The sequence below is a fragment of the Pelobates fuscus genome, chromosome 4, assembly GCF_036172605.1.
Source record: "Pelobates fuscus isolate aPelFus1 chromosome 4, aPelFus1.pri, whole genome shotgun sequence".
Taxonomy (NCBI): domain Eukaryota; kingdom Metazoa; phylum Chordata; class Amphibia; order Anura; family Pelobatidae; genus Pelobates; species Pelobates fuscus.
The window spans coordinates 300821905-300847573 of NC_086320.1; the positions used below are offsets into that span (position 1 = coordinate 300821905).

The following is a 25669-nucleotide window of genomic DNA, read 5'->3' on the forward strand; positions in this document are numbered from 1 at the left end:
ATGCACTAAACTGGATATTAAATTAAGATATGAAAAGTGTTTAAATATCTCAAGTAATATTTCTTGACACAATATTCACCATTATATATAGCGCCAGCAAATTCCATAGCGCTGTTCCATTATCCCAGGTTTTTTCTCTAATATTCTGCTTCTGACACCATACTCCCCACAGAATATAGTGTTAGCATGTTAATAAGCGTGTTCATGGTTGACCTTGAGAATAGATACCTCCCCATTTCTGCAGAAATCTATGCATGAGCGACTTTAGTTGGCTGCCTTCCCAGTGGTGTGTAAAGTTTGCACACATGCATATTATTCACATGATTATTAAATAAAGTGAGAATTGTTGGGAATTCAAAGTGAATTTCAAATTTAAGGTCAAAATAGCCAAAATTGAATATTAGCTGGCTTTTTTCAAGTTGGGCTATTTTAACCTTAAAGTTTAAATTTTCTTTGAATTTCCAACAATCAAACGTTATGCCTGATAATGTTAACAACTATAGGAAAGGATGCTAAACACAAGACTACTTCATTAAATACCATGTCTGGAAATGAATGACAAACTAGAAAACCAATGCAGGATTTTTAGGGAAAGTGAACAGCAAAGAATGTATGAGATTATTCTCATTCATGGGGAAAAAGGGGCCCTTGCAACTGGAAAGAAACAGCTATAAGGTCATCATTTAAAATCTGGACATCATGCTATATAAAACCCTGCTGCAAAGAAAATATTTATGATACTATAGGCTAGTGTTACTATTTAAATCAATGAGAGGTGACAACAACTAAAGGATTGGTTTGTTTTCCTGGCACTAGAGAATCCCTTTACATTTTAAAATCTCATTTAATTCTCACTTAAAGCGGCACTGTCATGCCGAATCCCGTTTTTTTTTTAACCCCCCTCCCGCCTCCACTACATCCAATTGACCCCCTAGCCACCCCCAAATGCCCCTAAACCCCTCCACATTACCTATTTTTTATTCTTTATCTTCTGCCCCGATCTATATTCAGGGCGCCGCCATCATTGTGTGGGTAGGTGAAGTCCCTGTGGGACACGTCATCTGCCCACACTACACAGACTGTGAGATTCCCGCACATGCCCAGTGAAACACCTGGACATGCGAACGGGAATTTCACCTATTCATTCATTCATCAGACAGACGAATGAATGAATAGAAAAAAATCAGACGAACAAACTAACACTGAGTATCAGTGTTCGTTTGTTCGTTCAGTTTATTACAAGGAGGGAGCTACCGGCGTGCAGCTCCCTCCTTGTAATATGTAAAGACAGAAGCGGCAGGGAGCTGTGCTCCCCACCACTTCATAAGCCCCCCAGGTCCCCCCTCACTCTATGGGGGTCAATATGAATGAGAATAAATGAGAATAAAATCTCCCCAATGCCCCTACTCGCTATACCGCGAGTAGGGGCTTGTCCACTAAACAGTGAGCAGCCTGTGGCTGCTCACTGTAAAAAAAAAAATGGTAATAAGAGGGGTGGGGGGGGACCTACTGTACTCCCCCCTGGCCCACCCCCCTGCGCGGTGGGTGGGGGCCCTAATAAAACAATAAGGGGGGGACCTACTGTCCTCCCCCCTGGCCCCCACCCCTGCGCGTTGGGTGGGGGCCCTAATAAAACAATAAGGGGGGGGACCTACTGTCCTCCCCCCCTGGCCTCCCCCCCTGCGCGGTGGGTGGGGGCCCTAATAAAATAATAAGGGGGGGGGACCTACTGTCCTCCCCCCTGGCCCCCACCCCTGAGCGGAGCTCAGTACGCGGCGTGCCCTCCATGGGTGAACATGGATTATTATTTTTTTGCGCTCGTTTTTTTTTTTTTTTTTTTTTTAAAGTGCGACGGGTATGATGGATTTTTAGTTGGCCTTTTTGGGGGCTGAAGAAAGAAGAATTTAGAAAAAAGAAGATGTCAAATGGTAAGTTTAATTTTTTTTTTACAGGTTAGTTATTTTATTCCCCCCTCACTATTTTTAGGGTGAGGGGGGTAGGTAGGGGATAGAATGTTTTGGGTGGGGGGGTGACTAGGGGCCCCTAGTCACCTTGATGGGGGGGGGGTTCATTTAGGGCCCCCACCCACCGCTCAGGGGTGGGGGCCAGGGGGGGAGGACAGTAGGTCCCCCCCCTTATTGTTTTATTAGGGCCCCCACCCACCGCGCAGGGGTGGGGGCCAGGGGGGGGGGACAGTAGGTGTTAGGATGCAATTCAGCAGTTTTGCTGGCGTTCTGTCTAAGTGACAGGACGTTCGGCAATACTGACAGGAAGCATTGTGGGAACAGGGAGGAAAGCTAGGGATCATGGGAAAATTGCTCTGACCAGCGGAAATGAAGCACACTTTGCTCCTCCGCTGGTCTGAGCTGGTCAAGCGGAGAAATCCTCCATAAGACAAAGAGTCCCTACTTTGTCTTATGATTTTAAAGAAAACTAAAGAAGACAGTAAGAAAAGAATAACAGATCCTGAGAGAGGGGGAGAAGAAGAAGATATTGAGGAAAGGTAAGTTCGGCATGACAGTGCCGCTTTAAGTGAATAACCTCTATGAGAATACTGAAAACTGGCAAAAAGTTTGGCTAGTCCTAAGGCATGTGTAAAAGCTGTATTTACCTACCAGGCATAGGCAACCTTCGGCACTCCAGATGTTTTGGACTACACCTCCCTTAATGCTTTGCCAGCATTATGGATGTAAGAGCATTATAGGGGATGTAGTCCACAACATCTGGAGTGCCGAAGGTTACCTATCCCTACATACAGGGCCGGCGCGTCCATAAGGTGGCACAGGCGTCCGCCTTAGGGCGCACCAGCTCCGGGAGCGCAAGATTTCAGTGACCGGCAGGAGGGAAGCTCTCCCTCCTGCCAGGCCACCTTCTGGACCCCCGGCCTGGCGTGCGGCAGTGCTGTGATCAGACGCAGCGAGGGAGCTCTAATCTCACCGCTCTGCTCCCTTGCGCGCTGTCTGCTGATGCCGTGGGAGCCGGAACATGACATCATATTCCGGCTCCCGCGGCATCAGTAGACAATCCGCGAGGGAGCAGAGCAGAGAGGTTAGAGCTCCCTCGCTGCGTCTGATCACAGCACTGCCGCACGCCGCCCAGCGGCCCCACTGGACCCCAGGGAATGATTCATCATCCACACCAGCTCTCCAGGTAGGGAGGCTGGGTGGAAAATGTTTATTTATAAAATAATTAGTGAGTGTATGTGATGTGTATGTGTGTGTCTGTGTGCGAGTGTATGTGTGTCTGTGAGTGAGTGTGTGTGAGTGTCTGTGAGTGACTGTCTGTGTGTCTGTGAGTGTATGTGTGTCTGTGAGTGAGTGTGTATGTGTGTGTGTGTGAGTGAATGTCTGTGAGTGACTGTGTGTGAGTGTATGTGTGTCTGTGTGAGTGTGTGTGTATGTGAGTTACTGTATGTGTGTCTGAGTGACTGGGTGTCTGTGAGTGACTGTCTGTGAGTGAGTGTATGTGTGTGAGTGTGTGTGTTTGTGAGTGATTGTATGAGTGTTGCATGTGAGTGTATGAGTGTGTCAGTGTATGTGTGTGTCTGTCGGTGTGTGTTTGTGAGTGTCTGTCAAATCAGTGAGAGTATCTTTGTCATTGGGTCTGTGACTATCAGTGTGTCTGTCAATGAGTGTCAATCTGTGTGTGTGTGTCAATGAATGAGTGTGTGTCAGATCAGTGAGTCTGTGTATTTGTCATTGAGTGTGTGTGACTGTCAGTGTGTATACACCACTGAGTGTAGCGTGGCGGAGCGCAGTACAGGAGCTTCTGTTTCCTGCACCCGGCCAGACTGACCGGAGGTGCTCACTGAGAGATCACTCCCTGTCAGTCCGGCCAGGTACAAAAAATTGAAGCTCCTGTAGGGAATATCCTCCACTCGGCAACGCGACAAGAGAGGTAGGAGGCACACCACGAAGGGGAGTGCGACCACTAAGGGGGTGGGGGGTGCACCAAGGGACAGGGAAAAGAGGGGAGAGGTTAGAAGAACACTAAGGGGCAGGGAAGGGAGGGGACCAATAATGGACGGGGAGAGGGGCTGGTTAAGAGGCACATAGGTGAAGATGTTATTTTAGGGGGGGTGGAAAAATACATCTTCGCCTATAATTTTCCTATTATTTTTTGAAGTTTGGCAACTCTGAGGTATGATGACAATACAGCTGTTTGCCCTCATTGGGTTAGAATTATTTGGAAATGGATAGATTCAACGTGACTTTTTTCCTCTTCATAACATTGTGCTACTATGGCACTCAAAATGAAATTTCAAAAAAAAAAAAAAAGTATATACACATACACACTTTCAGCAGTACACTGTATAGATCAAATTATACGCTCTACTACGTATAGTCTTTCCCACAAGTTTACATTTATGACTAGATAACTTAGTATTTGTATATGACAATTTTCTAGAAAAATAAAAATATCCCAAAATGTCAGACTATGGCCTGCAAAAAAACAAAACACCTTTTTATTTTATCAGTGGGCAAGTAAATTATCAACTAAATACCTGTAGTGACAAAGTAACAAATATATCAATATTCAGATCATGACCAATGCACCTGAATAACATAATAATAATAATTATATGTGATATATAGAAAATAATTTAAATATATGGTATAGTTCCAGGTGTAATTCCCATTTAATCCATTTTACCATTTCATATCATGAATTAGGTGAGCAGCAGTGTGTCCCTGATTAGGTAAAGTTGTCAGCAGGGCCCTGTGTGACTATAATCACTGCTATAATATAACCTATTACAGCAATGTATAGCCGGCCGGACCTGCTGCAGAACCTCTTCGGTCTATGTCTGTCAGTGTGTGTCCAGACAGCCGGCCCGGGGCCTCCATTCGCTCACAGTGTGCATGGGGCCGGAGGGGGCCCCTCAGCCGGTTTTGTAGTTCCCAGGGGTACGGGTGTGTGGTAATGGGGGGTGTCCCAATCCCCCAATCCACCCCCCGGACCAGCGGCCTAGAGCCTGCCAGGGGAGGGGAGAGCTCGCCCAATAAATAATGCGCCATTAAGGCCTGTCACCGGGGAGGGGATCCACGCTCACACTGTCCCAGCCGCGCTCACAGCGGGATCCCCCCCGGCTTCCTGTCAGCGGGGGGCTCTCCGGGGCCCCCACCCTACCCCCCTATATCCCATCTCCAGACTGGCAGCAATGGCCGCGCTGAATGGCTGCCTCCGCCATCTTCCTTCCCCCAACCCTCCTCCATGTCCCCGCAGTGCTGGAAGGGCCGATCCCGGACACCCCATTAAACTGCTTCCAGGGAAGCCGGGGGTGCACAGGCACAGCCTCCCCCCCAATATTAATCCAGCCCCAGCCACAAATCAGAGCCCTAGGGGTAGCAGGGTGTCACACAGGGGCCTCCTCACCTCAATCACAGGGAATCCTTTCAGCTCCTCCGAGCAGTCTTCATTATTCCTCTCCGGCCCCCAGCATGCACACTATTATTATTATTATTTATTTTATCATGTATTTTGGGGGTGCCTGTCCTTGTCTCCCTCTTGTCTGTCCACAGTCCAGCTGCTGGCATAAACAGGGGCCCGGAGAGCCAGCGCCACATACAGTACAAGGAGGACTCTAGTGGTGGAGACTGGAGTTATCATCCCATCTCTTCTGGGTTATTTTTTTTTTTTAATTTTTTTTTTTTCCTTCCTATCCTTTTTATATTTATTTATTTATTTAGATTTTATTGCAGAGGTAAAAGTGCAGCTGTAACCTGGTTGATGAATAGGGTAACATAAAAAAGTAGGCAATTGTATATGGATAATTATTATTTTAGTTATGAGTAAAGATACAATCTTTATCAATATATCATTCAATATATCATTCAATAGACAGCCAAGATGGCCGGTCGTGCTTTCTGAGAGCTCCTGCAATAGAAGGCACAAAAACACCAATTTTGCACGAATTACTGGTGCCAACACCAAACGGAGCCCAGAGAACGACACAGGACCACAAGGGGCACACAATGATCCCTGACCCGCGTCGAAATCACCTGAACATGCCTGAACCGGCCACGAGGCCTACTTCGGAGCGGAGCCTGCAACTTGGGGGAGACGGCCGATCCCCTGACACAGGCCACGCTCGCAAGCAAACACTCAGCACGGCCCTGCAACCCACCCCCTCTGGACCGGTGGGGGACATCCCGGTCCTCGCTGGGGGCGACTACCCCCGCACTACAGCCTGACACACAACGGCTTCGGAAAGCACCTGGGATTGAGACGAGGATGATGCTCAAGCAACCCGGAGAGAGCACAAGAGAGCCAAACACAATCCTCACTGATCAAGCTGACTACACAGCAAGGCTAAATAAAATCTTTGCGGCATTCTGGCGCAGGCTGGCACGGCGCCTACACATCCCAGCCGAAATCAAGTGTGACAATCACTCCTCACCGCAACCACAAGGTGGGCACAAAATGGGCGGCGCAAAGCGAGCACAACAGAGCATACGTTCCTGTCCACCCCTACAAGCCTGACCGCAATCTCGCTTAACCACTCGGAGTAACAAGTCTCCTTCTGGGCAGGGGAGCATACCGGAACGAAATCCGACCCACCGTCCACATACCCACAGGAGGCTCCGGAGGGCCCACGGTCCCCCCACGTATGGGAAAGGGACCCGAGGACACAGGGAAGTGCTCTCCGCTACAACCCGGGCAGGAGGATCCGAGCAGGTACAGCCCCTTCATGACAGCCGGTCGGGACAGAACCGACCGAGGAGTCCCCGCAATACACCCACAGCACCCTGGAGAACACTCACCCAAGAGACTGTTCTACTCTGCAAGCAGTCGACCATAACAGCTCCCAGCCAGACACCTGCAACACCCACGCACAAGCGGGGCATCGGCTGAACGGGCCACACTGGTGAGGCTCCAACGCGAGGAGAAGGCAGGTCGGAGGACTGACACGCGAGCCATGCATACTCGCAAGCCGGGACTTTCTCCTGCAGACACCGCTGACCAGGTCTTGCCTAGTATGCACCCCTCAGAAGCACCTGAACTAATGCTACCTTACGTTAGTTTATATTTTAGGTTTGCATACATTACATGTTTAGTTGATGACAATATGTCGCTGATTTAATGCCATGCCTACAAGGAACCGTGTTCACACTTTCAGCCAGCTAGGCAGGGTAATGACCGACCTAATTGCACATTAGAATTAAAGCTTGTTGATAGACCGAAGCAGGGTGACTATACCGTAACCCGACTCAGTGGATGGGAGGTGCTAGCCTGCACTCGGAATGTTTATGTACCTAGAGTATGTTGTTAGCCTATGTTTTCCATGCCTAATAGCCTAAACACCTACAGTAAAAAGCGTCTAGACATAGCTATGTAATCTTAAGGATATAACTGTTCAAACCTGTTTATAGCTTAAATACACTACTGATAATAATGCTTAAAGAACATATCTCCTAATGCTGATACTTGTATGTCGAATCACTAGACTGACTTACCACGTTTTAAAAATGCTTAAAAATTTGCTTACACTCCATTGCCACATATGTAGAAACCAGTGATATTGCTGTGATTATGCTTGCTATTGTGGCAACATATATCATCTTGTCAAACCATGCACAACAAAAATAAAAAATTCTCAAAAAAATAAATAAATATAATTCAATAAACAGTATTTAATGGAGGGAGGGAGGGGACTAAAATGTATAATATTGTTTATTTGGGACTTGTTAATAGAGGGATTTGACCTTTTATTTGCCCTTTATGAAATTTCAGGGGTTTTTTTTAGGCTGAGTGTAATGGGAATTGCAGTCAATAGCTAGATTGTGCGCCAAAATGTACCTTCTAAAGGCTGGCTGAGCACCATTGGAAATGCACTTTACATCAGCTGGATTGACAAAAAGCACTACCGTTTGCTGGCAGTGTATTACAAAAGTTCAAGCAGCAAATGGCCCCAAAATACCATTCAGATGGCTGGCTGGTCATCATGTGAAACATACTACATGCATGTACCCTTCATGGTAAAAAGGCACTGCCCATAGATGTGTATCTTGTAATATTTTGATGTTCACCCCTGAAGTTTTGAATCTAAACTTTGATCATACATTGCATAAGCCTGCCACAAACGTCAACGTACCCCATCTGTGGCAGGCTTATGCAATGTATGATCATATAGTGTAACTAAACCCCCATTATTTTTTGCCTAGATTAGGTGTTTTTAATAAAACCAGTCAAATCTGTCAGCATCGAAGTAGCTGTTTAGTTGATAAGTGAGTGCGCTGGATTTCTATTTTTACTGTACCTATTGGTCCCCAGCAGCACCCCATTTAAACATGTTTAGGTGAGTGCAGCCAGTCCCTTGTTTTCCCATATATATTTAGGATTCTAGCCAGCTCCTTGGTTTTGCACCGCCCCCTGTCACAGGTGTCTCAACAGAAGATTGGTGTTGCAACAGGACAATGACCCAAAGCATAGAAGTAAATCAACAACAGAATGGCTTAAACAGAAGAAAATACGCCTTCTGAAGTGGCCCAGTCAGAGTCCTGACCTCAACCCGATTGAGATGCTGTGGCATGACCTCAAGAAAGCGATTCACACCAGACATCCCAAGAATATTGCTGAACTGAAACAGTTCTGTAAAGAGGAAAGGTCAAGAATTACTCCTGACCGTTGTGCACGTCTGATCTGCAACTACAGGAAACGTTTGGTTGAAGTTATTGCTGCCAAAGGAGGTTCAACCAGTTATTAAATCCAAGGGTTCATATACTTTTTCCACATGCACTGTGAATGTTTGCATGGTGTGTTCAATAAAAACATGGCAACATTTCATTCTTTGTGTGTTATTAGTTTAAGCAGACTATGATTGTCTATTGTTGTGACTTAGATGATGATCAGATCACATTTTATGACCAATTTGTGCAGAAATCCATATCATTCCAAAGGGTTCACATACATTTTCTTGCAACTGTATTTGTAACTAGACGAATTGGACTCACAGGAAGAGAGGGGCTTTAGGGCCCTGCTCAAATGAGCTTACATTCTGTTAATGCAAAAAAACATCAAAGCCTCTTTAAAATGTATATACAGAATCTGATAACACAACCACTTTAGGCAGAGAATTCCAAATCTTTATTGTTCTCACTGTAAGCTCTTTTCTCTGTAAATGAAAACATCTTTCTTCCAGTCTCAATGGGTGACCTCTTTCTATATTTCCTGCTAATGAATAGGTTACCGCATATCCATATATTTGGATAGTGCTATCATATCCCCTCTGAGGCACCATTTTTCTTAAGAAAATAATTCCAGTTTTTCTAGCCTTTCCTTACAACTAATGTTTTCCACCCCCCTAGTTTTGTAGCTCGCTTCAATATACAATACAAGGATACAATATACCGGTGCCCAAAATTCTAATACATATTTAAAGGGACACTGTAGGCACCCAGACCACTTCAGCTCATTGAAGTTGTCTGGGTGCTGTGTCCCTTTTGCACTTAGTGCTGCAATGTAAAACATTGCAGTTCCAGAGAACTTCAATGTTTACATTGCATCTCCAAGTCTGCCCTCTGTGGCTGTCTAACAGACAGCCACTAGAGGGCTTCCAGAATCCAAACTAACTTTTGGTCCGTTATCTGATGCTGGACGTCCTCACGGACCTCCAGTGTCAGACTTACCTCTTAGGAAAGCATTAAATAATGCTTTCCTAGGGGGAGGTCTAATGCGTGCGTGGCAAATGTCGCAGGACGTCAGAGAGGGGGTGGAGCATCAGATATCACTTGGCACTGGGATCAGGTAAGTATAGAAAGGGTTTTAACTCTTTACTTACCAGGGTGGGGGGAGGACGCGAGGGAAGGGGGAGCAATAGTGCCGGGAATACAGGTATCCCCCGCCGGCTGATGTCGGCGGGGGAGGATCGTGGGCGGAGCCTGACCAAGCGCCGAGGGACATCGGCGCTGGATTCAGTTAAGATTAAACCCCTGTAGCCCCGCGGGAGGCGGCACTCCAGGAGCCTATAGTGCCAGGAAAACAAGTTTTCCTGTTTTAAAGGGACTCTGTAGGCACCCAGACCACTTCAGCTCATTGAAGTGGTCTACACCCTGTTCCAAATTATTATGCAAATTCTATTTAAGTGTCACAAAGATTAAATATTTTGTTTTTCAGTTTAACTCATGGATGGCATTGTGTCTCAGGGCTCTTTTGATCACTGAAAACAATCTCGGACACTTGTGATAATTAGATTGCCAGGTGAGCCCAATTTAAGGAAAAACTACTAAAGGAGGGTGTTCCACATTATTAAGCAGAGCACCATGCAATATGGGGAAGAAAAAAGGATCTCTCTGCTGACGAAAAGAGTGAAATAGTTCAATGCCTGGGACAAGGTATGAAAACATTAGATATTTCACGAAAACTTAAGCGTGATCATCGCACTATTAAGAGATTTGTGGCTAATTCAGAGCAAAGACGGGTTTGTGCCGATAAAGGCACATTGAGGAAGATTTCTGCCAGATCCATGCATCAGATGAAGAGAGCAGCTGCTAAAATACCATTACATAGCAGCAAACATATATTTGAAGCTGCTGGTGCCTCTGGAGTCCCACGGACATCAAGGTGTAGAGTCCTCCAGAGTCTTGCAACTGTGCATAAACCTTCTATTCGGCCACCACTAACCAATGCTCACAAGCAGAAACGGCTGCATTGGGCAGAAAAATACATGAAGACTAATTTTCAAACAGTCCTGTTCACTGATGAGTGTCGTGCAACTCTGGATGGCCCAGATGGATGGTTGGTGGACGGCCACCCTGTTCCAACAAGGCTGCGACATCAGCAAGGTGGTGGTGGATTCATGTTTTGGGCTGTAATCATGGGAAGAGAGCTGGTCGGCCCCTTTAAAGTCCCCGAAGGTGTAAAGATGACCTTTGCAAAGTATGTGGAGTTTCAGACTGACCACTTTCTTCCCTGGTACAGAAGGAAGAACTATCCTTTCCGTAATAAAATCATCTTCATGTATGACAATACACCATCTCATGCTGTAAAGAATACCTCTGCATCAATGGCTGCTATGGTGATAAAAGGAGAGAAAGTCATGGTGTGGCCTCCATCCTCCCCTGACCTCAGTCCTATTGAGAACCTTTGGAGCATCCTCAAGCAAAAGATATATGAGGGTGGGAGGCAGTTTACATCCAAACAGCAGCTCTGGAAGGCTATTTTGACATCTTGCAAACAAATTCAAGCAGAAACTGTCCAAAAACTCACAAGTTTAATGCATGCAAGACTTGTAAAGCGGCTATCAAATAAGGGGTTCTATGTTAAAATGTAACGTGACCTGTTAAAATGTTTAAAAAGTTAAAATGTTGTTATAAGTTTGATTGAAATAGCTTTTGATTACAGTAAATATGCTGCAAACACAACAAATTACAATTTTCAGTTCTTTACAACCTATAAAGTGTTTTGAAACTTACTGTGCGTAATAATTTGGAACAGTGCATTGTAAGTTTTTTATGTTTAAAAAAAATACTGTTATCATTAGGAGGTTTGCTCAATAAAATTTGAATTGTACTCTTAATAGTTGATAACATGAGAATTATGCTGACTGTTATTTATATCAATTATTTAGGTAAATGAGAAAAATATCATTTGCATAATAATTTGGAACAGGGTGTAGTTGCACTGTCCCCTTTTCACCTAGTGCTGCAATGTTACCATTGCAGTTCCAGAGTAACTGCAATGTTTACATTGCAGTAATAAGTCAGCCTCTAGTGGCTGTCTACTAGACAGCCACTAAAGGGCTTCCTGGATTGAAACAGACCTTTGGTCCGGTATCTGACGCTGGAAGTCCTCACGCTCTGCTCTGATTCAATGCTTTCCTATGGGGAGGTCTAATGCGCACGCGGCAAATGTCGCGGGTTGTCAGAGAGGGGGTGGAGCATCAGATATCACTTGGCCCTGGGATCAGGTAAATAAAGAAAGGGTTTTAACCCTTTATCTACCAGGGTGGGTGCGAGGGAAGGGGGAGGCAGAAGGAGCAATAGTGCCAGGAATACAGCTTTGTATTCCTGGCACTATAGTATCCCTTTAATGTTATCCCTAACTCTATCCCATTTCATATATAAGTGGCTTGTGGGTGTACCTATTCTAAAATGCATGACTTTGCATTTATCTTTATTTTTTTTAATTGTAAATCTTTGTTTTATTGAAGCAATAGATTTCGATACAGAAGGGAAGAAAATAATGAATTATATATCAGTTAGTATTCGTACATTTGGGGTAACTTTTAACATGGATACATATTCACATGAATGTCTGCTTCATTTTATGTTTTAATTGGTGTCGCTATGTCTGGTTAGCTCGGCTTGTGTGATTTTGGTAAGGCAGTAATAATGTGCGTTCACTCGGATGCAATGCCTGTCCAGGTAGGTTAATGGAGAGATAGTGCAAGACTATATAAGGTCTCAGGCACGCAGTTTATAAGTCAAGCTGTGGTCGTCGTGTCGGTATTAGTAAATAGTTTTATTTTGCATAATGTTGCTGCTGTATGTCAGTCGTTGCCAGAAGCTAGTTGTGGCTCGTTTTGTTTGTTTACTAAGTGCTCACATGTTATTTAGGTGGAGCAGTGCCATAGTGACCTTAAGAGCAGCTGGGCTAATCTGAGTTTTGCTGTTATGTCATGTTATGTGCAAACTAGGTTCAAACTGGTGTGTTAAGCATATATATGTTCTGACCCCCTTGCTGGCTACTTCACAATGCTAGCTAAGGACACAGCAGTATATACCTAGTTTTTGGCTAGCACTAGTGATGCCTGGTTGGCGGTGCAAGTATTCAGTTAGTCAAAAAGGGGGGGGGGGGGGATATATAAGTGGATTTCTCCTACTTGGGGGTTAACCCCTAGTGAAATAAATTCACCAAAAATACAAAATAGTAGAAAGAACGTAGAGAGAAATGACAGGAAAAATAGGTAGAAATAATCCTGATAGAGTGGGTTTCCCTCAATCTGGAGGGAAACTGAAGTGGGAAAAAGTAGGTAGTTAATTCCCAACAATAAAACTTAGCTTTTAATTATAACTAAAAATAAAAGTAGCGGTTGGTATAGTGACCCACCAAAACACAAATATAAATATATATATAAAAAATGTGGCAACACCAGGAGACAGTGGAACAAAACAGTGAGCCACTGTGACTTACAAAGTCGAAAGGGTTATACTGTTAATGATACAAAGCCACAAAGTGTATACAGCGGTGTAAGCTGCTAACTAAATACCTGCTACTGAGTGTATATAGCAGAGCGTCTGTTCAAGCGGTATGATCATTAAATAGATGAGCTTGCCATTTTCAAAACACTATTTAGAGACATTATAGCGGTAAAGTAGCTGTGCAAGCGGTCTGTAATGAAATAAGCTTGCCGTTTATAATGCACATATATACAGACGTTTAGGTAGTAAGTAGCTGAGTCGGTATATTAGCCAAATTGACCAAACAACTTTTGGCAGATTCTCAGACTGCTAAACCAAGGTTCTGGGAGAGACCGGTAAATTTGCAGTATTTAAATCGCTAATACTGGTAAAGCGTGAAAGGATGACTGAGCTCCTGAAAAGCTCAAATACAAAACTGATAATCAAAAGGGGAGGGGGGAGAGAAAACTGCAGATAATATGGTGTATAGTAAAGGAGACTACCTGCCTGTCACTAGTGACCCTAGCAACTCGTGCCTTCGAGGGCACCCCTTAGCAAAAATCCTGATTTCTCCTGATCGCTAGTGCAGTGATATGAAGTCCCAACCTCCCAGCAGAAAGCCAAAACAGGCTAGAGAAAAATTTAGCTGAACTTGCTTCTAGATAGAGCAGATGAGTCAGTGTTGCCGTGTGTCTAACCCTGTTAGAAAATCTTGACAGGGATAGAATGTGACACTGATGATGCAGTGTGCTGGATAACGCCAGGTGAGAGCCCCTGACGTACGTTTCGCCACTCTGGCTCTTCCTGCCATCTGCAGTCATTGGAGTGGGCCGGCCTCTCCTGATGATGTCAGGAGGAGGGGGCGTGACTTCCACTGCTCTTCTCACAGGACCGCTGGGGAGTCTGGGAGAAGAGCAGAGGAGGTCACGGCCCCTCCTCCTGACATCATCAGGAGAGGACGACTTCACTGACTGCTGCTGGTTGCTGCTCCTGTTGGCTGCTGTCCATCCCTCCCTGGCCTAAGGTAAGACTCAGGGAGGGGGGAAATACAGTGTTTTTTTTTATTCCCCTCCTCAGCCCTGTCCCCTCCTCAGTCCTTGTCCCCTTAGTCAGCTCCTGCCCCCTCCTCAGCCCCTGTACCCCCTCCTCAGCCCCTGTCCCCACCTCAGCCCCTGTCCCCACCTCAGCCCGTGTCCCCACCTCAGCCTTAGTCAGCTCCTGTCCCCACCTCAGCCCCATGCCCCACACCACAGCCCCATAACATCTCCACTACAGCTCCTCTCCCCCAATTGCAACCCATATTACCCACACCACAGCCCCTTTCCCAAATTGTAGCCATCAACTTGCTTCAGCCCCTATCTCCCCGTACATTTCCTAAACCCCCAATTACAGCTTATACCCTCCACTACCACCCCCTGTCCCCCACTACAGCCCTGACCCCTTACTCAGCCCCTGTCCACTGGTTTTAAAAGTGTAAAGTTTGGGGGTGTGTGTATGAGTATGTCTGTATGTGTCAGTATGTCTGTGTGTGTCAGTATGTCTGTGTCAGTCAGTATGTCTGTGTGTGTGTGTGTGTGTTCGTCAGTATGTCAGTATGTCTGTGTGTGTGCATCAGTATGTCAGTATGTCTGTGTGTGTGCATCAGTATGTCTGTCTGTGTGTGTGTCAGTATGTCTGTCTATGTGTGTGCAAGTATGTCTGTCTATGTGTGTGCAAGTATGTCTGTCTATGTGTGTGCAAGTATGTCTGTGTGTGTGTGTGCAAGTATGTCTGTGTGTGTGTCAGCCAGTATGCCTGTGTGTGTGTGTCAGTATGTCTGTCTGAGTCAGTATGCCTGTAACACTGTGTCTTTCTGTGTGTGTCTGTGTGAGTACCAGTATGTATCTCTGTGTGTGTGTCAGTATGTTTGTGTGCAAGTATGACTCTGTGTGTGTTCCAATTTGTCTGTGTCAGCCAGTATGCCTGTGTGTGTCAGTATGTCTGTCTTTCTGAGTCAGTATGCCTGTAACATGTGTCTTTCTGTGTGTGTCTTTGTGCCTGTCAGTGATTGTGTGCGTGTGCCTGTCAGAGAGTGTGTGTTTTTTAGTGTGTGCCAAATCAGCAAGTGTGTGTGCCTGTCATTGATTGTCTGTTTAGGTGACTGCTTACCCCCCCCCCCCCCACACACACACACTTTCAATCACATGGGAAAGGTGTTTTTAGTCTCCTCTTGATGCAATGGGCCACTTGACTGGATTTGCCCCCCAGGCCTAAAGCTGCCAGCCCTCCCCTGCCGACCAGCTACCCGGCGGCAACTGTGTAAGTACCCACAGCGAGCCCCCAGGGCGGCCTCCAGAAGGGGACGAAGGCAGAGAGCAAAGCAACGAGTGGCGATGGATTGCCCCTCAGGCGCCAGCACTCTTCCTCTCAAGCGTCCACAATCGGCGGAGAAAGCCCCTGGACAAACGACTGCCCAGCCCCAGCAAAGCCTCACCGCACACAGACAAGCTGGAAGCCCAGCTCAAGCGACTGCTCACAGCCGGAATCGTACAGCCGCAGCACAGGAGATAACCCCCACACAGAAAGCCTCGGACTGCTCGCAGACCTATGCTGAAAGCCTGCCGACCTCTGGTATAGGGTAAATGGGGACACTCGCAACAAGATGGCAGACTGATATGACACTATGCACGATCAACCGACTAACTAGCACCCTTAGTACCAAATATTGCATACACAGGATCACCCAAATCGATTATGTAGTCAATGTTACTAACCCTGGTTTATGGCATTTTTTAAAAAAATGTGTGCAATTGTAAAAGTTTGCATTGTGATGTGGTAGGTGTTATAAGTTCTCTATCTCTCTGCTTATTCTAACTAAAATGTCTGAGCTTGCAGGTATGTCTGACGCTCTGCTGCTCCCTGGTGGATAAACTTAATTAAGCTTACAGAAATCTGTTATTGATAATGACCTTAACTCATGTCTTAACGACAAAAATCAGCTCACTATTTTGTTTTTCACACGTATGCCTAGCACAAATGCCGATTTAGACTTGTTGAGCGACAGTTATCTTGCTGCATTTTATTTAATTTCACGCTGAAGACACAACTGTTTAACCAAGCTTGTTAAAATTATAAAAATGTGCAGACTCCCATGCCACTGTTATACCAATGTATATCTTGCAATATGCTGTTGTGGAGTCTGTTGATTCCTTGTACCCACCTGCACATCAAAAATAAAGATTAGGGGGGCGGGGCCTGACCGCCATGCTGACCGGTCCAGGCCACAGAGGCTCCTGATAAACCTGGTTCACTATGGATAAAATTATACGCAAAAACGCAAACTGAGTGACCTGAAGTTGTATCAAGCACCCGGGCAGAAGCTGGAGCCACCGCGGACCCTGAGATCGGGAGTGCCAGAGCCCCCTGCGGGCGATATGGGACTTCGGGGTCTGCGGCCTATGAGGGTGGAGAGCGGGACGGACGGCCGCCGTCCTGCTTGTGAACCTGGCCGCCACGCAACAGCCTAGGGACGCACCTCACAGGCCTCGCTTCCCCCCCCCATGGACCGGGGGGGTCATCCCGGTCCCCACCGGAGGGAATACTCACCCTCTAAAGCCCAGCATCGGACCTACCGGAAGGCGCGCACCACGAGCCAGGCCTCTAAAATGGCGGCGCCGCGATCAGCACTATACCATGCAACCTCGCATGCCTTCAGGCGAAAGCAACACCACCCTCACTGTATAAGCCCGCATGGGATCATGCCTTCAGACTACACGGAGAACGAGCTGGGGAAGGAGATGGAGGACAGCGTCGGCGACCGGAGCCCACAGCAGCACCACTCACCAGGTACCCCTGAGGCTGGGCCTGGGAAACAATGTCGTCTGGAACGACTCACTAGCGGCACCAACGGCAATCTAAGCTGCCACCAAAGCAACAGAGCCCATCGGCTGCCCTCCCTATTCGCATATGCCACTAACCAACGAGCGGCTCGCCCACACCATGAGACTCCCACGTACTGACCTCCATACCTCATCGCCCAACGAAGATGGCTGAGCCCAGCCTCGGACGTGCCGATAACCCAGTGCCCCTCCATGTTGCACCGCTGCGCTCGGGGGACAGGGACATACATATGGACAGGTCTCCCGCCGGTGGTTTCACTTTTAATTATAATTTTAATTTAATTTAATTTTTATTCTTTCACTTTGACAATATACATGCCTGCTATTGCTACTTAAGCTACCCTCTAGCTGTTGATTAATGCTAGAAGTTTCGTACACCTTAAATAAGCGCACAAAGTACACTGCATAATTGTTTAGCTCTAACTGGTATCACGTAGAAGACATATCAGCTGCATGCATGTTAGCTAACAATATGAAAGAAAGTGCAGCGCATGTTATAGTGGCAAGCAGGATATAATCTGTGTATATAATCGCCATGTTTATAATAGCTTTTGTCTATGCGACTTATCTCGTGCTCCTTTTATAGGAACAAGCATTTACATATACCTTTCTGCATTATTTTAACATATGAAAATGTGTAGACGCATGAGCTTTTGTAATAGACAGATCCCGACAGCTTAGTACAGCTACATTCTCTGAAACCTGGATAAACCAGCATAGAATGTCACTCAACCGTTTAAACTATGTACATCATTGTCATGCCATAGTCTGCCTAACGAATGTTCCTATCTTGTTTAAAAAAAAAAAAAAAGTGCAGTACCCCTTGAACACGTACTAAATGTTTGTTATGCTAAGTAATTCTGAACATGTCATTGTTTACGCCTATACTTAACACTGCACTCAAAAATAAAGAATTTAAAAAAAATAAAATAAAGATTAAAAAAAACAACAACTCCTAAATGACAGTGAATTGAGCAGTGAAATTGCAGGGGAATGATCTATACACTAAAACTGCTTTATTTAGCTAAAGTAATTTAGGTGACTATAGTGTTCCTTTAATGATGCTCTTATCCATCGGTTGAGAATTATAATAATTATAATAATATTGAAACAAAATCCATAGAGCTGCCACTAATAGGCAGGATATATTGCATGTGTAACACCTAGTACCCCCAAGTTACAAGGTAAATGATTAACAAAAAAGAGAGGTGCTGTAGGAGGAGGGTACGTGTTATTCAGTGATAGTGACAGGAAGGAGTGTAGCACGTTCCTATAGTTAAAGGCAGCTGTTTGATCTAACGTGCCTTCGTGGGCATCCCTTATTAAATGCCTGCTCTGTCCCTAGTCCCCCCACTAGATAGCAAGATCATGAATGAAAAATAATTTGAATAAATAATGGACTAAATAATTCAGTCACAGGATGCCCGTTTTCAGTGAGATAGCTGACAGAGTGTCGGCAGTGCTGATCAAGCACGTGAGTATTGGCGACTGGGCGTCCGTAGCCACTTTATTTCTTTCTTTTTTCCAATTAACTATTTAGGGGTTATCCCCTATTTCTACACTATCTACCAGTACTTAGTCTCTTTAGGCTCTATTTTTCGTTTTCTTTTTACCTACTGTGTGTGTGTATATATATATATATATATATATATATATATATGTGTATATATAGAAAAACACGTAATCCTTGCACACAGACTTAAAAATGAATATCCGGGTGCTTGTAATCGAGGATGAATTCAAATATCCAAATACAAGGTATGACCAGCACTCACGGTGCTGGTCATACCTTGTATTTGGATGTATGTATATATATATATATATATATATATATATATATTTAATTTATTTTACACATGTTTAATAATTGTTTTTTACACTACCCACCACAGCCCAGACAGTCCCCCTGCTGGCAGATCCACAGCCAGCTATTGCGGCCATGTGATCGCTCTTTGAGAGCAATCACATGGCCCCCGGGGGCCTGATTTGCCATGGAAGGGTTGCCTTTGCTCTCAGGCAGTTCTCCCGAAGAGGATTGTGGCAGAGGTAAGTACCACTGACCTCCAGGGGCTGAAAGTCGTTATGGCTTTAAAGCCCATTATAATGGGGACGGCATAGAACGCCGTAACGGCATTAAGGGGTTAAGGACTAGCTGGCAAAGGCGAGTCCTAATTCAAAATAAAGTATTGTATGGTAGTTCCTTTTGGAACTGTGTGTCCTGTGTGGATCCTTACAACAGAGTCTACTGACCTGTTGACTGGCTGTTTGCTCCATGTTGCCCAGGACAAGTCCAAAAGAGAGCAAGTCCTGTAAAGGAATGAGCTAATTACAATATAGGCAGTGGTGTGGATACTTTTCTGGGAAAGATGCTGAAGAGGCAAAGGCAGAGAGGTCGATACCTGCCTCCGGTCAAGCTTCGACCACTGAGTCTGAAGTACTCCTGAGTCCCCTGTGCTAGCGAGGAAGTGAACTTGGCTGAGGTAAAGTTTATCCTGTAGAAGTACTTTGTGTATGCCTCATACATTTTATCCTCAATCCTTATCTGTTCCTCAAAGCATCCTTTCCATTGGCACCGATGCTACCTCCACCATACGTCTTTGACCACCACGTTTGCTTCATCCGAATATTTTTGTACTAAACTTAAAAGTTTAATTTTGGAATAATCAGATCAAATAACCTATTCCATATTGCTAGTATGTCTCCTGAGAGTATTTAATGAAACTTTAAATGTTTATTTTTTCAATAATACAATGAAGCTCAGTTTTATTGACCATTCAAGCTACAGTTGTCCTATTAATAGTTTTCCAACCTCATCCAGCCCTATACACACCTTCCTTGGATGTGACTCTTGCAGCCTCCCTATACACTTCCTGGGAAAGAGTTTACATTTCAGTTCTTTTATTGTGTTTTAATTTAAAATGTATTATTTCCTGCTGTCTGCTCGAGCATTCAGGAGTCTCTTGTGTGTGATTACATTTTAATTAACCCCTTAAGGACTGGGTTTAAATGATGTTAATATGGCATGCAATGTACTGATATTTTGATATGAGCAAGATTAAATCCCTGATCAAACTAGGGAGACCCATTTGTCAATCTATACCTGGAGCTCCCCTTTGTCAGCTAGGACCATATTTAGAGGCCTCAGACTGATGGATGAGCTATAAGCAGCATTCAAAGTAAAATTTTAATTCTGATATGATTCTTAACTTGCTCCCCTGCTGATCATATTTGGGCTTTGCCAATAGCACAGCATTGATCACAGTGCAATTAGCAGAGATAGCATTCCATACCTGAAGCATGAGTGGTCTCCCTTTCATTTTGCAATCAACCAGTAGATGGCACTCACAGTTCGATTTCTACTGTTATGAATGCTATGAAATACATCTGCTGATGTTAATGGTAGAGATAGGGTAGGGTTAGTGTAAGGTAAGGGTTAATGCTGGGTTAGGGTTAAAACTGCTTTAGGGTTAGGGATAGTGTAGGATTAAGTTAAGGAGTTGTCAGGAATGGTGATACCATAACACGCAAACATAAAGGAAACAATTAAGAAACACGTACCAGGCCTTAGACTGGGCTAGTGTCTGAGACAGATAAATGAAATGACTGCAAGCAGACAGGGAATAAATGAGAGAGTTTTAGGATAACAGAGATACACAGAATGGATAGTCAGGCCAACATCAGGATAACAAAGAGCAACAATGGTCAAACAAGCCGAGGTCAGGGCATAGTAAATCCAGTACAGTATAACCAGTGGTGTATCCTGGTCCCTAGGCAGGACAAAACTCTGGCGCCCACCCTCCCCCCGCGCCACCCCCACCCAACCTTTCCCCCCGCCCTGCATTCTAAATACACACACACACATTCACTGACAGATACGCATACACTAGCTAACAGAAAAACACACTCGCTAACAGAAACACACACACACTAACAGACACACTCACACTCAGTAACAGACAAACACACTCACTAACAGACACACACTAACAGACACACACTCACTCACTAGCAGACACAAACTAGCAGACACACACACTCACTAACATACACACACACTCACAGGCAAACACACACTAACAGACACACACACTAACAGACACAGACACACACACTAACAGACACAGACACACACACTAACAGACACAGACACACACTAACAGACACAGACACACAGACACACAAACTAACAGACACACACACACACTAACAGACACACACACACTAACAGACACACACACTAACAGACACAGACACACACACTAACAGACACAGACACACACACTAACAGACACAGACACACACTAACAGACACAGACACACACACACACACACTAACAGACACAGACAGAAACACTAACAGACACACACACTGACACACACACTAACAGACACACACACACACTAACAGACACACACACACTAACAGACACAGACAGAAACACTAACAGACACAAACACTAACAGACACACACACACTAACAGACACACACACTAACAGACACACACACTGACACACACACACTAACAGACACACACACACTAACAGACACAGACACACACACTAACAGACACAGACACACACTCACCCACCCACATTAACACATTTTTTTTTAAATTTATTTTTAAGACATTTTTTTTTTATTTATTTTTAACACATTTTTATTTTATTTTTTTTTAACACATTTTTTTTTTATTTAACACCCCCCCCCCAGCCTCCTCACCTTTGGGAATGCTGGGGAGGGGGGTGTCTCTTCCTCCCTGGTGGTCCAGTGGCTGCTGGGCGATTGGGCGGCACTGCCTGGCGGCCGGCCGGCGAGGGAGCACTTCCCCTGAGCTGTCTGCTGAGCTCCCTCGCGCGCCTCAGAGTGAGGCTGGGAGCCGGAATATGACGTCATATTCCGGCTCCGCCTCCCAGCCTCACTCTGCGGCTGGCGAGGGAGCTGAGCAGACAGCTTAGGGGAAGTGCTCCCTCGCCGGCCGGCCGCCCGCCAGGCAGTGCCGCCCGATCGCCCAGCAGCCCGCCGGCATGTCTGTTAGCCGCGAGGCTAACAAGACATTTGCCTTGGGCATTTGGGGGCGGCGTTTTTTGCCACCCCCTGGAAAATGCCGCCCAAGGCAAATGCCTTATTTGCCTCGCGGCTAATACGCCCCTGAGTATAACACACACTTAGGTAACAAAAGCCACGACAGGGCAAGTGTAAAATATTCTATATTTTGGAAATGTCTATTACATGCATTTCACACTGAGGTGTGGTCGATCTTGAGTGACATGAACATCTTGAGTAACACAGAACATCAAGGGCAGAGTGTCTTCACACTCTGAGTGTCCAGCATTTACCATCAGCTGCTGACCTATTTGACACCAATAACATTGTAAGTACTGACTTTGTATTTGCGAAGAAAGAAGAATAAATCTCTTTTCGTAAGAAAAGCCAGGAAAGTCTGATTGTGTTATATGTTTAAGTGACACAGAACAACTATTATATGCATGATACAAGGCGAGCAACCCAACAATAAGAAAGAAGAATTTACATACATATGAATAAGTATCAAGCAGAATAATTATTTTTAAAGTTCACATTTTATACTGCAAGAAAACAAGGACAATCACAAGGTATATATACCCTACACTTGGTTGTGATTGGTTACAGAGGACTATGATGTCACAAGTGTGTATACATCATCAAAAAGTGTCACAAAGACATTACAAAAGACATTACAAAAAGAGACCAATGGAAGGGTTACATGTTGTAACAGATCACCTGGCACCCCGACTGGGTACCTCCGCCAAAGGACTGCTTCATAGCTGGACCAGGGGACAAACCGCAGCACTTTTTGCCCTCAGTCGCCGTAGCTTGACTGGGGCCCTGGAACCACCACCTCCCTCCAGGAGCCGAAGGGGAAATTAGCTCTGACACCTCCAGACACTGGATGACACTCAGTCCTGGGAACTCTGGGACCAAATGGGGATTTAGCTCTAGTTCTTACAAGGACTTTCCCCGTTGAATCTCCTGCAAGCTGGAACAGCAGACACAGGAGCAAGTCTTCTTTCCCTTCAATAACTGGACAACACACAGTTTTGGAGTGTAAGCAGGAATCTCAAGTTTAATGGAACACACTAGCCTTTTATACAATGTTCCAGGCCAGAGGAACACCCCCTGGACCTGATGGGCACAGGAACACAAAGGACATAAACCGATCAGAACAAACATACAGTCTGTGACACGCCCATGTACAGCACACAATCCTTCCCCCCTGCTTAGGAGATAATTGAGTAAAGTCCTGTAAGTAACTCAATTATCTCCAGGCAGAAAAAACACATTTTCACAAAGTTCAGAAAGTACTCTAAAATCCAACATATCCCCTGATAGCCCCGATCTGGGTGAACAACATATCCAAAAATCACCCAGATCGGTTCAGGGGTTCAGGAATTTCCTGGAAGTCCTAGTTTTGACTGACCGCAAGCATGGCCCCATGCCCAAAACAGTTCCAGGGAAATCAGTGCTAACAGTCGGTCAAATTTGGTAGTCTTTTACAGGTTTCCCTGCAGGGCACATAGTCTGTGGGCAGGAGGCTGGCAAGCAGGCTCCTCCAGGAGCTCGTGGCAAACTCACTTGAAAAGGGGAGATTGTCACATGTCATCTATGATGTCATAATGAGGCAACAGGAAGCTAGGGATGAGTGGGTGTGCTCAGAACACAGAAGAGACATAATGTCTGTAATAACATGGCTGTGATTACATGATGTCATAAAGGACAGGTATGTGACAGCAGTAAGGGTAACATAGGTGTGCACCGGCGCCCGCACACTGATGGGGCCTATTGGGTGGCCCACGCACCTAGGGCCACCCGATGGGCCCTATATCTTCAGGGGCCCAGTCAGCGCTGTGGCCGTGGCATAGCGCGACCGGGCCCCTTTAAAAATAAATAAAAAGCAGCCGCAGCAAGTGCTGCTAGGAGGAAGTGGTCACTTCCTCCCAGCTCACTCTGCGCGGGAGGAGTGCGCGCCCGGCAGTGAGGGAGAGACAGGAGGGTGGCTGAAATATGAGCTTTGTGTGTGTGTGTCTGTATGTCTATGTATGTATGTCTGTATGTATGTCTGTATGCATGCACTGTATTTCACTGTATTTTACCCTGTAACGTTCTACGACACCCTAAAACCTGTACATGGGGGGTACTGTTTTACTCGGGAGACTTCGCTGAACACAAATATTAGTGATTCAAAACAGTAAAACATATCACAGCGATGATATTGTCAGTGAAAGTGACTTTTTTTGCATTTTTCACACACAAACAGCACTTTTACTGATGATATAATTGTTGTGATACATTTTCCAGTTTTTAAACACTAATATTTGTGTTCAGCAAAGTCTCCTGAGTAGAACAGGACCCCCCATGTACAGGTTTTATAGCGTTTTTGAAAGTTACAGGGTCAAATATATGGGTCAAATATTTTTACATTGAAAATGGCCAGGTTGGTTACGTTGCCTTTGAGAGCGTATGGTAGCCCAAGAATGAGAATTACCCCCATGATGGCATACCATTTGCAAAAGAAGACAACCCAAGGTATTGCAAATGGGGTATGTCCAGTCTTTTTTAGTAACCACTTAGTCACAAACACTGGCCAAAATTAGCGTTCAATTTAGTTTTTAACTTTTTTCACACACAAACAAATATGAACGCTAACTTTGGCCAGTGTTTGCGACTAAGTGGCTACTAAAAAAGTCTGGACATACCCCATATTGAATACCCTGGGTTGTCTACTTTTAAAAAAATATGTACATGTGGGGTGTTATTTAGCAATTTATGACAGATAATAGTGTTACAATGTCACTATTGATAAATTTTAAAAATGTATGTTTTGAAACCGCAATATCCTACTTGTACTTATAGCCCTATAACATGCAAAAAGCATGTAAACACTGGGTATTTTTGAACCCAGGACAACATTTTGAATCTATTTAGCAGTTTTTTTCATTCGCTTTTGTAGATGAGTAAAATATTTTTCACATAAAATTCAAAAAACGTGTATTTTTTTCAATTTTTCATCATATTTTTTCATTTTTTTTAAATTAAATTACATGAGATTATATAAATAATGGTATGTAAAGAAAGCCCCTTTTGTCCTGAAAAAAACAATATATAATTTGTATGGGAACAGTAAATGAGAGAGCGGAAAATTACAGCTAAACACAAACACCACAAAAGTGTCAAAAAGATGCCTGGTCGCAAATGTACAACATCGCAAAAAAAGTCCGGTCCTTAAGGGGTTAAAAGAAAAACTACCACAGCAAGAGGGCATAGTTTTAAATTAGAGGGACAAATAATATCAGGAAGTATTACTTTACTGAGAGGGTAGTGGATGCATGGAATAGCCTTCCAGCTAAAGTGGTAGAGGTTAACACAGTGAAGGAGTGTATGCGTAGGATAGACATAAGGTTATCCTAGCTACGCAGACAGGGAGAAACGGGTACATACATGACAACCGACACCTGACAGATAAAAAACACGCAATAAGAATACACATGACTCTTTATATACTTGAACCAACACAAAGAAACACAGGAATCGACTCTGTAAATAAGAAATGCAACCACAAAATGCCAGAACAAGAACACAAGAATTGACCACTATAAAGGCTACACTGCCCACAAACATAGAAATGAGATGC

At 44.9% G+C, this 25669-nt stretch overlaps 1 protein-coding gene across 7 annotated transcripts in view; it reads right to left on the bottom strand.

The window, feature by feature from the left end:
- The window catches only part of ZMYND11 (zinc finger MYND-type containing 11), a 103674-nt gene extending 98091 nt beyond the window's left edge, over positions 1-5583 (bottom strand). For all 7 annotated transcript variants that reach the window (XM_063452253.1, XM_063452254.1, XM_063452251.1 and 4 more), the window contains exon 1: positions 5377-5583. The gene's annotated coding sequence lies outside the window, so the exon portion shown is untranslated. The remainder of the gene's footprint in view (positions 1-5376) is intronic.
- Positions 5584-25669: the final 20086 nt, after the last annotated feature.